The following is a 16,461-nucleotide window of genomic DNA, read 5'->3' as shown; positions in this document are numbered from 1 at the left end:
AGTTCAAGTCAAAGACTAACCTTGAAGATTAACTAGGATTACTTTTGTATAGGACTTGGGGTGGTGTCTTGTGCTAAGTGCTCAGAAAATGTTAATGTTGGTTGTCAAATATTTCAAATGCCCTGGAAAAAGCAGTGCCATTCAAAGAGTCGGAATGCATACCTGAGCTGTGGTTGCTTGAGGCGGACCCTGAGTTGAGGCTGTCCCCCTGCCTCTGACAGCCCACAGACGGAAACACTTGATCTCTCTAGAACTTACGTGCTGCATCCTTTTGGCCCATTCTGGTCAGCCTTCCCTGGGACTCCAGTTCTGGGGAGTGTGTAGTCCAGGCTGCATGTGGCTCGGAGAGCAAGAGCACAGGTATGGCTTGCAATTCCAGGCCTCACTGACCCTGTGATGGCAGGTTCTCAGGTTTCCAGTCCCATGAAAGTAAATATCCAAATTTCGTTTGATGGGGGGGGGGGGGGGGGCGAAAGAACTTTAATGGTTGGACAAAATGCATGCCTCTTGGGGAATCCTAAAGGCAACATTTTACTCAATGCTTACTGCTCTTGGAAAGATACAAGCAGTAAGTAAATATCTAATCTCCAAAATTTTTTCCGAAAAGCAACTTTAAAGTATACTTTGGGGTTAATGATACACTGCCCAGTTTTTATTAAGGTTCTACCTAGCACAAAGTGAACAAAAGGCATTCTTAGCCAAACACTATTTCTTGAGCAGGGGAATTATGCTGTATATGGCTCTTCTAATTGAGGAGGACTGCCTCTTTGCTTGTTCGTCCATCCTTTTACCCTGTCATTCAGCAAATACCTATGAAGCCTGTCCCATGGGCTAGGCTCTGCTCTGGCCTCTGGTAACACAGCAAGAACCAAGAGCAGGCCTCTTCTCTCACAGAGTACACATTCTAGTTGGCGAAGCAAACTGTGCGAAAGACCTCCATAAACCCGGGAAGCTCCTTTTTTGCTTTAGAAGAGACTGTGCTGGAAGAGCAGAGTGCTGGGTGGGTGTGCTTCCCTCCCACAAGCCTGCCTGCTCAGAGGGAGTGATCTGGCCGCGGGTAGTGACAGGGGCTGCCCGTCCTGTGGGTTCTCTGTAGGGATAAGGGAGAAAGAGGGGGCTCTTTTTTTCCCATGCTTTATAAAAGTCTGTGTCCAGTTTGAGTAGTGGGTGAGTAGAACCAGCAGCCACATGCCATGAAGACAGTTTTTTTTTGTTTTTCTCAGAGGTGAGATTTCTCAGCCTTAGAAAGGCAAAGAAGGAATTAAAGGTCAGTTTTGATCATCAGCTTATAAAACCCAGATGTGTCCAGGGAAGAATCTGGTGTGGGACTTGAAACACTTCTTGCTCTCACGCTGTATAAGGCATGAATGAAGGAATAAAGAAAAGTGGATACTTGGTTCCTCATGCACCTGCCAGGTTTTCTTTTTCATCACTTTTAAAATACCATTAATACATTATGCAATAATAATTGCATGTTTGGAATCTGGGAGGCTTACAAAGGTGTAAGGCAGTCAAGGCTCTGATAGTTGTGTGGACTGGAGGCAGGTTGTGTAGGGAAGGCCCTGCGGGTGCTGGGGTTGGGTGCTGAGCTGAGAGGAAGCTGAACCTCATCTCCAAAGCTGGCTAAATGATGGAGAATTTGCAGCAGGTAATTGACTTGCTTTATTGTGCTTTAGAAAGAACTTGGTGGCCGTGACGTGGGCTGGGTGACAAGGAGACCAGAATGGGGACAGAAGGTGAGTTGGGAGGCTAGTGCAGGAATCCATGAGGGACTTGGAGAAGGAGAAGGGGAGAGGAAGGCGGAGGCCAGGAGAGACTGGTCACACTTCCTTGGTCATCTTTTGGGTGTGGGCACTTAGTGAGACGGAGTCCAGGGTGATCAGTCATGGCACCATTCGCTGAGGTAAGCAGCTGTGGGGATCCTCAGTTGGAGGAGACGGTGAGGACTAATGAGCTCAGTTGAATCCCGGACTGCACTGTGAGCCTTCCTGGGAGAGATGCCCAGCAGAGAGCTAGAGACACAGGCCGGAACAGAGGTCTGGAGCTAGAGATGAAAGAGGGAGTTATTTTTATAGTAGTGGCAAGTGGTTGCCTGGTTGGTTGAGATTTACTAAATAGTGCTCAGGGTGAGAGTTAAGTGGTGTCCTTGTAACTGAATTTTTCCCTTTTATCCTTTCAACAGGCCTAACTGGGGATAGTCAAGCCCCTGACCTTGGCCTTAAATGACCAGTCTCTTACTGGTATTATTTTACAGATATGGTGGATCTGTTTATATTATTTTGACCTGAAATCATTGAGAGGAATATATGTAGAATGGCTCTGAACATATTTAATAGCTAGGATGTATAACTGGTAAAATTGATTACCACCCCCCAACACACACACACATCCCAAAATTCATCTGTGGAAACCCTGATCCCCAGTGCGGAAGTACCTGGAGGCGGGGCCTTTGGGAGGTGATTAGGTTTGGATGAGGTCCTGAGGGTGGAGTTCCCATGATGGGATTAGTGTCCTTAGGAGATGAGAAAGGGAGACCAGAGCATGCCAGAGAGAGAAGGCTGCCATCTGCAAACCTGGAAGAGAGTTCTCACCAGAAACCAAACCTAACAGTGCCTTGATCTTGGACTCGCAACTTCTAGAACAGTGAGAAGGAAATGCGGTTTAAGTCACCCAGTCTGTGGCATTTTGTTATAGCAGATTGAACTGACTGTTGTACAGGTGTCTGTTGTATTTCAGAAAATTTAAGATGACCTTTACTTGCTAAGAAAGTAAAGTAGTTTTGTGTGCATCTATAAAATACCAAGTACAGTTAAAGAGGCATGTTACCTGCATGTTTTCTTAGTTAAACTGTAATACCTTCAGCTAGGTCAAGAGCAAGTACCCAACTATGACTGAGACTTGCCAGGTAAGAAAGGAGAACCTCACTGTATTTTGACTTTTCCTCCTGTGGGTTTGTTCTGATTTGGATTTAATCCCACGTTTGTTGATTAAGTGGTGTTTTGGAGACTATTTAAAAAATATTTTAGTCAAAATTAAGTAAGACTTCTGAGGTGTTGACTTGGGTGAATTTTTGAGGTTCCATTTAGGACAGTGCAGCCCAACTAGCTTTTTTTTTTTTTTTTTTAAGATTTTATTTATTTATCAGAGCGAGAGAGACAGAGGCAGGCAGAGGGAGACGCAGGCTTCTTGCTCAGCAAGGAGCCCGATGTGGGACTCGATCCCAGGACCCTGGGATCGAGCCCCACGTCGGGCTCCCTGCTCGGCGGGGAGCCTGCTTCTCCCTCTCTCTGCCTCTCCCCCTGCTCATGCTCTCTGCTCTCTCTCTGTATCTCTGTGTGTCTCAAATGAATAAAAATAAATAAACAAACGAATAAATAAAGCACTCCCTGTTTGTGGAACTAAGGATATTTTGGCGTGGGCTGAGTATCTCTAATCCTACAAGTGCACAGACTTGCAGGGATCCCTGGATGGCTGGACGTGAGCTGCACACATGTTTGTGGATCCCAGGTCTCTATTACCAATTGCTCCCCTACACCCTTTCTCCCAACACTAATTTTCTCCCCTTAGACCTCTGTGTGAGGACACGGTGAGAACGCAGCCATCTACAAGACAGGAGGGAGGCTCCGAATCTTGAGAACTTGTACTGGGAAAATTAACTTTTGTTTTCATGTCCACGAGAAAGAGGCTTATCTGCCTTTTTTTATGAAGTTACCATATGGCCCTGGAGGGCTATTGCTGTTAATTTGAATTTCATTCATTTGTGGAATAATTAAAAGTGTGCAAAATAGACGCCAGTGAATGCTTGTTAAATTTGCAGGCATGCTGTTTGATCTGTGCACACTGTGAGTGCCCTTACTGCTGTGGATCTAGGGTAAGACCAGTGGGGGTTACGGACCATTGTCAGGCTGTGGAACCAGCAGGGACACCTCCCCTCACCCTTGCTTGCTTAACTGGGTTGCCGTTGAAGGGAAAGCTGGTAGCCATAGACAGACTGGAAGGATGGAGACTAAACTTTTAACTCTTCATGTTGGGCTAGTGTGATTTCAAGTGACTAGTTATTTTCTTTATTTTCCTATTTTTCAGATTTTCTGTAAATATCATGTTACTTTTAAAATCAGAGCAAAACAGTTGGTGGGTTTTGTGTGTGTGTGTGTGTGTGCAAATGGTTTTGGCCACAACACTGTACATCTCCTTAAATCTGTGGTGCATCCATTATAAAGCAGGTTTCTGCTTTAAAAGAGAATTGCAATTCCTATTTGTTGTAAACATAGTTGCTCATGATGGGAGACTGGGAATACAACCAGGACTGGGGGCTGTGACTCAGAGCCAGAGTGGGGCAGCTTCCTCTGAACTATAGGCAAGAACCCACTTCTTACCCTATATTTGCAATGTTTTCATAAACATTGTAAATGTGATTTGCGAGGTGTTTCACTTTTATAGCTAAGCGTATAAATGTTTTTCTGATTGGTAAGAACTCTTGAATTAGATCTGTTAAGTACTCATTTGAATATGTACTATACTGATATGTTAGGTTTCTTTCTTTTTAAAAATTGTTTCAGTGTTCCTTTTAACCCCAACCAGCAGTGAGATCTTAAATATCCCTTCAGCAGCAACCTCTCCACATGCCTGGAAAATTAGAGGGGCTCTTTTTCCTCTACTGATTCTATTGTTCAGCATTTTCTTTCTTTCCACACTGAGCTGTGTTGTCAAGGGCACCTGGAGTTCAAGCTTCCTTTCTCCTGGGGCAGGCTGCAGTTGGGCTGAATTTCACATGTTGTTTTCCAGTTTTCAGGCAGTTAGCCAGTTGTTTAAGGATGGTTGTCACTGTGTGGACAGTAGCTTCATTTAATGCTTAGGTAAGTGGTGCATACACTTATTCAGGGCAAATTAACCTCTTAAGATTTAAAAACTTTCTTTTTTCTCTTGCCCATAGAGACCAAATTTTCTGAAATTAAAAATAATGGATTGGATAGTCTGGGAACTGCAAGCTTACCAGTAAGCAGTCTTTTAGTCTTCATAAATGACTACCACTTGTGTATTCAATATAGACTTAAGAAAAACATGGGTCACAACTTTAAAAACAGTCTAAAATCCCATCCAAGTTTTTAAATGGCTGTCTAGATGATCCTACATAGAGAAGTATGTCTAAGCAGATACTTACACTCTGTCATTTGCTCATTTTTATAGTAGTCCTTCCAAGGTTCTTCTGTATTGGGAGCTCATCATTTGCCAACCTAATTACTAATTCTGTGTGGATTTATGCTGTACTATGTAGCGTAGTGCACTGGCTTAAACAGGTGACTGTAGGTCTTTTTGATCTGAATCCTTTTGGTAAATGAGTGTGCTTAGGGTGTCTGGTCTGCGTATGTGTTTTTTCCAGTTTGTGCTGAGGTCTATGGTTTATTTCTCTATTAGTAAAGAAAGGGCAGCATCAAAGGGAGCTAAGCCGATATGTGGAATGTTTTTAACTATAACCCGAAGCCTAAAAGAGCTGTAGCCAGGGAAAGAGGCCACTCTTAATTATAAGAACCCAAGTGGTGGTGGTGATGAAAAAGTGTGACAGGCTGTGTATTCACCTGTGTGGACGGGTGGCTGGGGGACTGGCGAGGATAGTCTGATGAGCTTTGCTGCAGATGGACCGCTGCTTCCCTTGGGCGGGAAACTAGACTCATGGACCCTAAGACGACGTGAGCTTTCTTGGCAGCTACTTTAGTCAACACAACTGGCATGTTTTTAAAACATTTTAAAATGAGAAGTGCCAGTTAGATTTCCTCTTGCTTATATGTGTGTGTGAGTTCTTTTAAAAATCTTGACCATGGGACTTCCCGTCAAAATGTCCAGATAATTTTGGATTCTGACCTGCTCATCTGTCATGTCAGCCATCCTCTGGCTGCGTGTTCTGTTCCTCGACATATTCTGCTCATCGGGCATGGAAGTTCTTTGAGTTACTTACTGGTGCTGCTCTGTTAAGCCTCCCCTTGTCATTCTTCTGAGTCCTCTTAGTAACCAGGGGTGTGTCAGCCTTTGTAGGCAGCCAGAGGGTAGAGGGTTGGAGTCTGTGCCAACGAACAAAGGAAGCTAATCATACTCATGACCTTGTGCTCATTAACACTGTGTTGGAACCAGGAGAGCCAGTGTTCCATGGTACTGTTTGACTTTGGATTGTCTCTGTTGATTTATGGTCATGGGGTCCATATTTCAGCCTTCTAAGGAATATAAGAGCGAGGTGAGAATGTAGGAGATTATCAGTACTTATTGCCTCTTTCTAACTCCTTAAAAGTTGGGCTTTGAATTATCAGCTAGTTTTGTACCCTGCTGATGGTGATTTGGTCCCAGGACTAACCAAGACTGACGAGAGTGTGAGGGAAGAAGGCCTCTGAGAGTCTGGAGCATTCGTGGGTAAGCTGATGACCTGGGTGTTCCACAGGTGGGCGTAAGTCTCACATTGGCACACTCAAACTTCAGTGTGCACAAGAATTACCTGGCTCTTGTTACAACGCAGATTCTGCTTCAGCAGGCCTGGGTGGAGCCTGGGATTCTGTATTTCTACAAGTTTCCTGCCACACTGATGCTGGTGGTTCTGTGGAAAACACTTTGAGTAGCCAGCCTTACCCAAAGCTGGGACATGAATAAGACTATGAACTAGTCAGCTGGAGGCTGAAACCTGTAAAGTCTGATAACCAGGAGGCACCTGTTGAGTCTGACTTTGGATGGGTTGCCTGGCACTTAGGGCTGGTCTCTGTTGGGATGAGACTGAGGGCCCTCAGCCTCGTCACTTCCATTAGGGTCTGTAATGACCACCAGGAGCAGCTGTGTAGTGTTTACCTTTAGTCCTTAGGGCAGGGAGGTTCTAGAGGGTCATTTTAGGTGGGATATGATTAACTTAAATGGCAGGTTTTGTTTCTGCTAAGTTTTAGTTAAATTGATTTCCTCAATACATGTTGACTGTATTCCATAATTTAATTTCATTAATTTATTTTTTTAAAGATTTATTTATTTATCCAAGAGAGAGCACGAGAGAAAGCAAGCACGTACGTGTGCATGCCCCTGTGTGCCCACACATTGGGACAGGGGCAGAGGGAGAGAATCTTCAAGCAGACTCCCTGCTGAGTGCGGAGCCCTTGACAGCACTTGATCTCACCACCCATGAGATCATGACCTGAGCCGAAACCAAGAGTCAGCTGCTTAACAGACTGAGCCACTCAGGTGCCCCTATATTTCATAATTTTAACTAGATAAAGAAGGCTCTAACTAGGGGCGCCTGGGTGGCTCAGTTGGTTAAGCGTCTGCCTTCGGCTCAGGTCATGATCCCAGGGTCCTGAGATTGAGCCCTGCATCGGGCTCCCTGCTTGGTGGGGAGTCTGCCTCTCCCTCTGGCACGAAGCCTGCTTCTAATGTAGTTTAGGCATAGACCCCTCCTCTGAGGTTTTGACTTTGTAAGACTGGAGAGGGTCCTGGAGATCTGTATTTTTTTAAACAAAGCTTCCAGGTAGCTCTTATGGTCAGGCAGGTTCTAGAAACACCAGTGTAGAGAAACATTGATTTAGAAACCCATCTGTCTGAACCTGCAATGTTGACTGTGTCTGAGGGACGCCCTTACATGTTCTTTTCTTGGCCTCTTGGGTACTGGTTTCTGTCCCTGTGGAATCACTTTTTTATCTTGACACATGCTTTTATTCTTATAGAGAGGCCCTTATCTTGGATGGGACCAAATCAGAGAGTCCTTTTTCAACAATGTAAGACATCAGTTCTGTGAAGCTGTTATTTTTAGGAAGGTTTTATGGACACTGACTATTAAGTGCTTTTGGGCATTCTTGGAAATACTGGGCTCTAAGCTTTGGACCTCTATGGAGAAGTCTAAGGAATGTCCTGCAGCTGACTTTTCCCACACCCTCTCCCACTTTGGTTTAGACAGACAGCTGGGGATAATGAGTGTCCCCTTTCTAAGTAGAACGCTGACTAGAAATGGATGAGGAAGGGCCCCTCATCCTCCACAGACCAGTTTGGTTCTGATCCAGATGAACTGACAGACTGAGGAGTTGGGCTTTCCATACCGTTATATCAACATTGACCTTCCTCTCTACAAATGCAGGGTCCATCTCAGCCCCACCCTAGAGACCAAGTCAGTTTAGGAAGCGGATATAGTAGGAAATGGCTTGTGTGTTGGTTGGTATTGGAGGGGTGGAGAAAAGGCTTCTTCCCTGGTGATTGTGACACTGTTACATTTCCATCAGAAGCTACAGTAGAAGCAGGCTTCATGCCAGAGATCTGTGGTTATTTGAACCTTTATGACTAGTGATTTCCTGATGGGTACACCTGTAATATCTGGCAGGGAGATCCCTGTAAGGGTGGTGTTAACCATGGTCATGAGATGAAGGAGATTCCTGCTATGTCTCAAATTGTGTATGACAGCATCAAAGTCCTCAGGAACTGTTGAGTGGGAGTCACTAACTGATCTATTAAAAATTAAAAAATGAGGTGAATTCACTTAACTGTTGTGCCTAAAATTCTATCATTAGAGAAATTTGGTGAAAAACTATCTTTAAACCTCTTCTTCAACATGTAAACATCTATACGACAGAGAACACATTTCTTATTTATACCTTCCCAGGAATAATTTCATAAAATGCTTCTCAAAAGCAGTTAGCTAAGATCAGGGTATGAAGAGAGTGGACTCTGACTTGATGAGGTGAAGTGTGGGTCCTGGACAAGGAGAGCAGTGCCACAGGGGATAGCTAGAGGCCGCAGGCATGTGGGGCAGCTCACCAGGAGCCAGGGCGAGCTAGGAGGGCACTGGGCAGAACTGGTTCTTGTTCACTGTGTGTGTGCACACGCATGCTGTGTTATAGGCACTCAGAGAGCCTTCATGATGTGTGTGGCATATTTCACATATACTTGACCAGTTGTAATGAAAAGCCAGGCGATTTATATAAGAAAATTAAGATTAAACATCATAAATGTAGTTGGGATTATTTTGTTCTTTTTTAAAAGTCTGTTTAGTTTTGAGAGAAAAGCTTGGGAAATGATTCAGTTTCTGTACCTGCTTAACAGGTGAACTTGGCCAGTGGGAGAGACCTTCCTTTATGTAGAGGCTTTTTCCCAGTCCGTTTTGAGAAGGGCTTGACTCTTCTGAGACCCCATGCCACCTAGAAAGTGTGCGTTAGCGCCCGCTTTCTCTCCCTCATTTGCAAAGAATAGTTTATAGCTGGTGGCTGAACTCTGAACTTGGACATCCTATTACCAAAGCCAAAGCTTGTTTGAGTGGTACAGTGTGTTTTCAGAATAGTATGATGATGGGTTGGGAGATTACATTTGCCCCTGCTGGCTGAGTAAGCCTGAACTGATAGAGAAGTGATACAGAAGTACATCCCAGGGACCAGAACTCTGGAAACTTTTATGAAGACCAACCCACACCCTCACTGACAGCCATTTCTTGCCCCTGCCGCCCCCAAAGTCCCTGCTCTGTCTTTAGATTGGGCTTAGTGCCCCTAATTGCAAGATTCACAAGATGTTCCTTCATGCTCTTGGGCAAGGTCTTGAGATAAAACACACAGAAAATGAATCCATTCTATTACAAATCAAATACCTTTGTCTTCAAGGGGTACTGGTTTCCTGGTACCCAGGAAAGGTGGGAACACACAGCCTGTGAATATTGGAAAGCGTTGAGAACCATCTATACTGCCTCCTGTGCTGTGACCATGAGCTTGCTCTGTGACCTTGGACAAGTCATTTTACCGTTTGGGCTAGAGAAGGTAAGGGGATGAATCTAGGCCTGATTATTCTTATTCTAGGTGAGTCTCTATGTCTGTGTGTTCAGTCATTTATTCAACACAAGCTTATTGAGCCCCTCAGGGAGCTGACAGTCTGGTAGGGGAGATCGCAGAACAGTCGTTACCTTTCTTGTGGGTAGTGAGGTGTGCAGTGCAGGGTGGAGAGGCCACGTGGGACGTGTAAGAGGCCTTTAGGAGGTGTAGGCACCACATGCCCAGAGCAGGTGAGGAGGCTGGAGAGCTGGGGTGTGCGGGCTTAGGGTGCAGTCTAGGGAAGGCGCTAGGGATTTCTGGAGCATTGCTTGTGCCCCTGGTCCACATGTGTTTGCTTGACCTGCTAGGAGATCCTGTAGCTCAGCCACCCTCGCTGTGGCGTGGCCAAGAGGGGCAGACGCTGGAAGCTGAGTGTGGTTGGGGCATGCAGTGTATCACCATGATCCGAGTACTGTTTTTATGTTTTGGACCCCATTTTTCCCCTTTTGTAAAGAAAAGCAAGAGCAATAGAAACATAAGAATGTGAGGATTTGCCAGCTCCTTACAGAAATATACTTTTTGTTGGGGGGGAGGGGTAATTTTTTCTTTCTTAGAGATGATAGATATTCAAAGAGAGAGGCAGCTGAATTGAGCTATTCTCAACCCTGAATTACTTGACGCTCCTGGGCCTTGGCATCACTGTAACCACAGAGGGTGCTCCACGCTCCAGGAAGAAACTTGACCCTTGCATAAAACCACACGGAACTTTCTGGATGGCGAGGAGAAATGTGTGCTCCCTTCGGCGGCTCATACACTAGAATTGACACCATACAGAGATTGGCCCGGCCCTGGCGCAAGGATGACAGACAAATCTATGAAGCATTCCATATTTAAAAATGAATGAATGAGGGGCACCCGGCTGGCCCAGTTGGAAGTGCGTGCGACTCTTGATCTTGGGGTCGTGAGTTTGAGCCTCACATTGGGTGCAGAGATTACTTAAAAATAAAAAATCTTTAAAAAAATAAAAATGAATGAATGATTAAGAAAGGGAAGTGTGCATCCACTTTCCTGAAGCTGGAGTTCCCTTTGCCTGCCCCGAAGCAATTGCAGCTTGCAGAAGGGGATGCGCATTTCTTGGGGAAATGAAATCCTCCTGCAGCGGTGGACCCTGGGCTCTCTACCCATCCTGCTGCAGGGCTAGGAGGGGTTCCGAGCATCAACAAGGTCGTGCATTTTCTTGTAAACAAAAATGGACGTCATAGGGAGTAGGCCAAGCCAGCTCTTCCCTACTCTGTACTCTCCCCCACCCCCGCTCCTGGCACCGCCCCCATTTAGTGCTTACTGCCTTCAGGGAGCATCCGGGTCACCTGGAGGGCTTTTAATAACACACATGGCTGGGCCCCACCCTCAGAGATTCTGAGTTGCTAGATCTGGGGTGGGCTGAGAATTTGCATTTCTAACACATTTCCAGTTGATGCTGATGCTGCTGGTCTGGGGACCACACTTTGAGAACCACAGTGACACCAGGCACTCCTCCCCTCGACCTTCTGCCAGGTGTGTTGGGACAGGCAGGCTCCAGTCCCAGTGGGGTGTCTGCCTGTGGGGGATTGCCCAGTGCTGGAGGAGCCTCCAGGGATACAGTGTTCCCTGGAGTGCCAGAGGGGCCCCAGCCCTAGAGCCTTCTCTCTCCACACAGGGCAGGCATGTGGCATTTGGGGTAGCTGAGTGGGACTCTCATTACCTCCTTCTAATACCTTCTTTTCTGTGGTGTTCCTGGACCGTGCTGCTCTCCTCTGTAAGACCCTTCATAGGCTTGCCAGTGGCCTTAAGGTAAAGTCCAAACTCTCCTAAAATGGCGGCAAGGCATTTTGTGATTCCCTCCCTTTATAGCTTGTGTCTTGCCAGTTTTCCTCTCGGCCCCGGGGAATACTCCAGCGGTCATTAACCCTACTATATTCTTCTTGCTTCCAAGGCATCCCATTTTGCTGGTGCCTCTGCCTGGCGGGCTATTTGCTGGTCCTCTTAGTCCAGCCAACTCCTGCTTGTCAGACCTCAGCTTGGCCATCCCTGGCTCTGGTGAGCTTCCTTTGACCCCTCTGGGACCAGCTAGGGCTTCAGTAAAGGCTTCACATCACCTTGTATTTTTCTCACTCGGCTCCTGTCAGCTGCATCAGGGTCCTGATTACTGCCTATTTCTTTCTCTCTCTCTGGATTGTAAGCTCCCAGAGGGTAGTGAACCCATCCCATGTTCAGTCATGTGACTCTCGGCGTGGCATGGTTGTTCTGTGAGAAGGATACTGTAGGGGAGGAAACCGAGGCAAAAGTAGGTTAAGTACCTGGCTTACAGTTACCCTTGTCACTGAGTTCCAACACTGGGATTCTAACCCGTCTCCCTGACCCAGCCCCTCCCCCCCCACCAGACTTCCTGCTTTGAGACCTAGGAGACCTAGGCATGGTCCGCAGGTCTTTCCTGGGAGCATTAAAAGACTGCTTGTTCCAAATTAACAAAAATGGCCCTTTCCTGTTGTTTTTCAGGTCAACTGGGAAGCCAACTCTTGAATTCACAGCTGGCTTGTGGTTTTTGCCTCTTGTTAAAGAGCACGCATACAGGTAAGGACCTGCTCATGCTCCGGTGGGCTGTAGGCAAACTAGCCATGATGATGCGCTCTGATAACCACCCAAAGTTCTCATTCATTAAAAAGAAAATCCTTATATGTAGGGCGACATTTCCTGTAAGAAGGCTATGAAGTGGTCCCCTGCCCCTGCTGGGAATTGTGGGGTGAAGGTGTTTCTTGGCTGGCTTTCTCCTGGGCGTTGCTGGTCTTCTCATTACCAACATTCTTTTCTTTGAGCGGGGCTCCCTTCTCCGGTCCATGTGAGTTAGTCTTTTAGGATTCTTTTTCCTCATTTAAGACCCAGCCCAGATTTCCTATGTTAGTTATCAGACTGTTTCAGCGGGAGGCTTTTTGGAGCCTAGCCTTTCCCCTGGCTTTACAGCAGAACCGATCACTGCCTCTCTGCTCACACAGCACACTCGCTTGCCGGGTGAGCTGGATGTATGTGTTCGTGCACAACTCTTCCCTCTAGTCTGTGAGTTCCTTTGCATGTTTCCTGGCCTGGAACAGACTTTCAATAAATGAACAGATACGTCTGACGAAAAAAAAAAGAAAAAAACCCTCATAAGCTCCCCTAAGGCACGGTGACAAAAAAATCATAAACCAATTAAATGATTTGTAGAGTGCCTTTTTGGATTAATTCTATGCCTCTTTGCTCATATTACCATGCATAATTGAGAATTTACCATCATAAGTCAATAGGAGTTTAGACTCCTCCCCCTAATGAAAAGGATAAGAAGTCAGGCGTTCTCGTGTCATCGTCTTTCTATGGAGTAATAAGTGGTGCTAGGTCACAGAGCACTAATGTGCTAAATGACAGCCTGTGGCCATGAGCAGCCAGCCCTCTTGGCTGCCCTGGGGGAGACCATTGTCAACCAGACCCCGGGAACCCTGGTCAGCCCTAGGATTGATAATGTGTCTAAATGTGTAGGCAGTAAGAGAGCAAACAATAGACTTGCCCAATTTACAACCTAGAGGAAATAAAAATATTTCTGAGTGGTTTGAGCATTTGTTTTAAAACACAGTTGAGGTTTAAATAAGGTTAGCAGAAAGCTTTTAAATCAGTGCACCTCAGTCTTCCCCAAACTTCTCGGTACATTGAGTTCTTTGAGATGTGGGCTGAGTGGCTTGATGCCATTTTGCTTCATCCTGTGGGTTGGGGGTAGCAACCCCCAGGCTGCTGGTTCACTCGATATTGAAACCAGCATGGGACCTGGGTCTTCACAGGGGAGAATATGGCCTTGAGTCTTTGCTTTTGCCTTCCTCTCCTGCCTTCTCCATGAACACTACTCATTGTTTGGCCTTTCCAGCTGCTTGGGTTAGGTGTGTGCAGCACTGAAGCAAAGAGAAAGGAGTCGCCTTCTGATTCCTGCATTCCTAGTAGAGGTCCTGGCCAACAAGTCCCACGTAAAAGCAATCAAATAACTGGTTTCCTTTACCTGGTGCCGAGCCCCAGTTATACAGCTACGTCTGAGAATTTAGTGAAAGACAAGGCAGTACAAGAAATTTGACTCTCAGCTGACCCTATTTATGTTCTTAAAATTTCCTACGGCTTTGGGTAGAGTGAGGAATTGAGCTTTGCCCAGGAATTTCCAGACTCCATGGAAGCCAGTTTGTCTATCATACTTGAAAAATAAATTAAGGAAATTAGTTGCAGTTTAAAAGCCCAGATGTTAAGATATGAGTGAGTTTTAGCTTTTTAGTAGGTTTTGGAATTTGAGATATTATTGCCTGTTGTGTGTTGCACTATTCCTGCAGAAGCCGAATGCAAGGTGGTGGCTGTTTGGTCTTTACGCCGCTAAATACATGGGGAGTGCTTACCAATTGGCAGGAATTAGCAGCTTATTGAGCTTCTAGGAGATATCTGATTCTCAGAGCGACTCCTGGTTTACAATACAAGTCTAATCTAGTTAGAAAACAAATGAGGTAGGTCAAGTCATCAAGTTCCTGATATGGTCCTCTTCCATATGGGACACTCACACATGGGTATGCATTCAGACACACTTCACTAGCATTCTCTAGTTGAATCTTGACTACCCCGCATCATTCTCATTAGCCCAAGAAGTGATACAGCTCCTGAATTTTCTTAGAGCTTCTGAACTTTGTGTTTGGGGTAGGAGGGGGTTCTTCTTTCATGAAATGTTTGCTGTTTCTAAAGATGGGCCTGCTGGTACCCCAGCAGTAGAATTTGTATATCAGGGTGCACGCATGCGCACATGTGTGTGTTTAGTATAGCTGTTTTGGAGTGTTGGCCTTGATCCAAAGGCACTGTCCAGCATGGGCTCCTTGTGTCCAGGGTAGACATTTGGGAGCCATCAGAGCAAAGGCAACGAGCGGACACAGCAACTGTGCCGCTGGTCTTAGGCTCCAGTGTTGTTAGCATGCTGGTCTCTGACTGACCATGTCCTTTCTTGTTGAAATGGCAGGGAACCCAGACTGCAGCTCGTTTTGTTTTCAGGTGAAGCCTTTATCTTTCCTTCTTCTTAAAGAAGAAACAAAGTCTCCAAAATAGACTTTCAAGTTTCATTGCAAAGCTGCACCCAGGAATTGACATCTCTGGGAAGAGTTTGCTCTTTTTCCATGTCCAGGTCACAATCAATGCATCATTTAGGAGCCACTTTGTCCTTTGATCAGGTTGCTTGTCAGCTGTGATTTGTGGCTGGTTTGTTTTATCCACTATAGGAGTTTGTTGTTGATTTCAAAGATAACTTATAAGTACTTGTTTCCAGGAAAAGTTGCTTATAAATGGAAGCTCTTGGACTTCTTCTTTATGAAGAGACTGTTGTTTTGATCACTCTCATGTCCTCTTCAAGAAATGGTTGTTTCCTGTTCCTTCGCATCTTTTTACCTGAGTTGGAAGGAGGCCGTCGGATAACTAGTTAACAAAAGTAACTTTCCCAGATAGGCAAAAGAAAGTGAAAGAGTTTCCTCTTTCATCTTTTTTAATGATGAAGAGTAAATACTCTGCCTTTTGAATGGTTTCGTTTCTCTCGAAAGCATTTCTTACATGGAGCAGTTTCTGAGGCTTCAGGAATCCTGCCCTCTCAGGTCCCTTCTTCAAAGCTGGAGGAAGCCTTGCTTGGCTCCCTTCAGACCACCTCCATTGATGGTTCTCTCTCCTCTTCTTTCTGTCCTGACTGCCACGCCTGGTGCTCACCTCTCTGCCTTCCCCCCCAGCCCGCCTGGGGTTGCTGCGGGGTGTCCTTCTCCCCTTGATGGGCCACAAACTGGAAAAGAAAACAAATAACGGAGCTCCCATTGCGGCCCAGCAGGCTGGGGGAAATAGTCCTCGTTCTCCTTGTTCTTGGGTTCAAAGTGCACTTCACATTTTATGGGGGTGATCAGCCCTCCCAAGGTGCTGGTTTGAGGGGGCCTGTGTCTGAACCTGGTGGACCATTGACCATGCTGACCTCTTCCTTTTGCCTTTCTGGCTGAGTTGACATTAGTGCTCTGAGCGAGAAGGGGCTGCTGCCACTTTGAGCGGAGCTCCGGGCAGGGGTGGAGAAACATCTGATCTTGTTCAAAGGGGCTGTCTCTGAAGCATGAAGATTGAACTGATCGTGACCCCACCGTGGGGGACGGAGAAGCGCCCTCTGGAGAAGGGGCCTGTCAATTACTAATCCTATTGGCTTCTGGGTCTTCAGGGTCTTATAGCCGTTTAAAAGAGAGAGAATTGGGGTTAGAGGTAATAAAACAGGCCTTAAATTAGTGGAGCAGGGGGTCATTTCATCTAATTTTGTGGTTGTTACTGAGGAATAAAAGGCAGAGGAGCTAATTTCATTAGCCCCTTTGAGGTCTTTATCATGGTGAGATGGCACTTGGGGATGGAGCAGGGCCTCGTGGGCGCCGGCCTTTTCCCTGCCAGGGGCCTCACGGCTGCATTTCCGTGGCTCCAGGGCAGGGCACCACGGCCAGGAAGATAGTTTCTCCTGCTCTACGGCGAGAGTTAGTGACTTAAAGCAGTTGATCTGTGCCCCAGCATACCTCTCCGCCAGACAAGAGAGCTCCTTTAGAATCGGGATCGTGGGGGCGCCTGGGTGGCTCAGTCGTTAAGCGTCTGCCTTCGGCTCGGGTCATGATCCCAGAGTCCTGGGATCGAGCCC

General features: G+C 46.2%; 1 long non-coding RNA gene and 1 other non-coding gene across 2 annotated transcripts in view; both read left to right on the top strand.

Moving 5' to 3' along the window:
* The first annotated feature begins 10,533 nt into the window (after positions 1-10,533).
* LOC123325401 lies at positions 10,534-10,637 on the top strand. The gene has a single exon (XR_006540410.1). It is a non-coding gene; the product is annotated as a U6 spliceosomal RNA (small nuclear RNA).
* A 1,655-nt stretch (positions 10,638-12,292) lies between these two features.
* The window catches only part of LOC110589361, a 72,451-nt gene continuing 68,282 nt past the window's right edge, over positions 12,293-16,461 (top strand). The window contains exon 1 of the long non-coding RNA XR_002480885.1: positions 12,293-12,353. This is a non-coding gene — a long non-coding RNA (uncharacterized LOC110589361). The remainder of the gene's footprint in view (positions 12,354-16,461) is intronic.

Source organism: Neomonachus schauinslandi, chromosome 7 (genome assembly GCF_002201575.2).
Source record: "Neomonachus schauinslandi chromosome 7, ASM220157v2, whole genome shotgun sequence".
NCBI lineage: Eukaryota > Metazoa > Chordata > Mammalia > Carnivora > Phocidae > Neomonachus > Neomonachus schauinslandi.
Note: the sequence above shows the minus strand (reverse complement) of the source record. Positions and strands in the feature narration are given on the sequence as shown.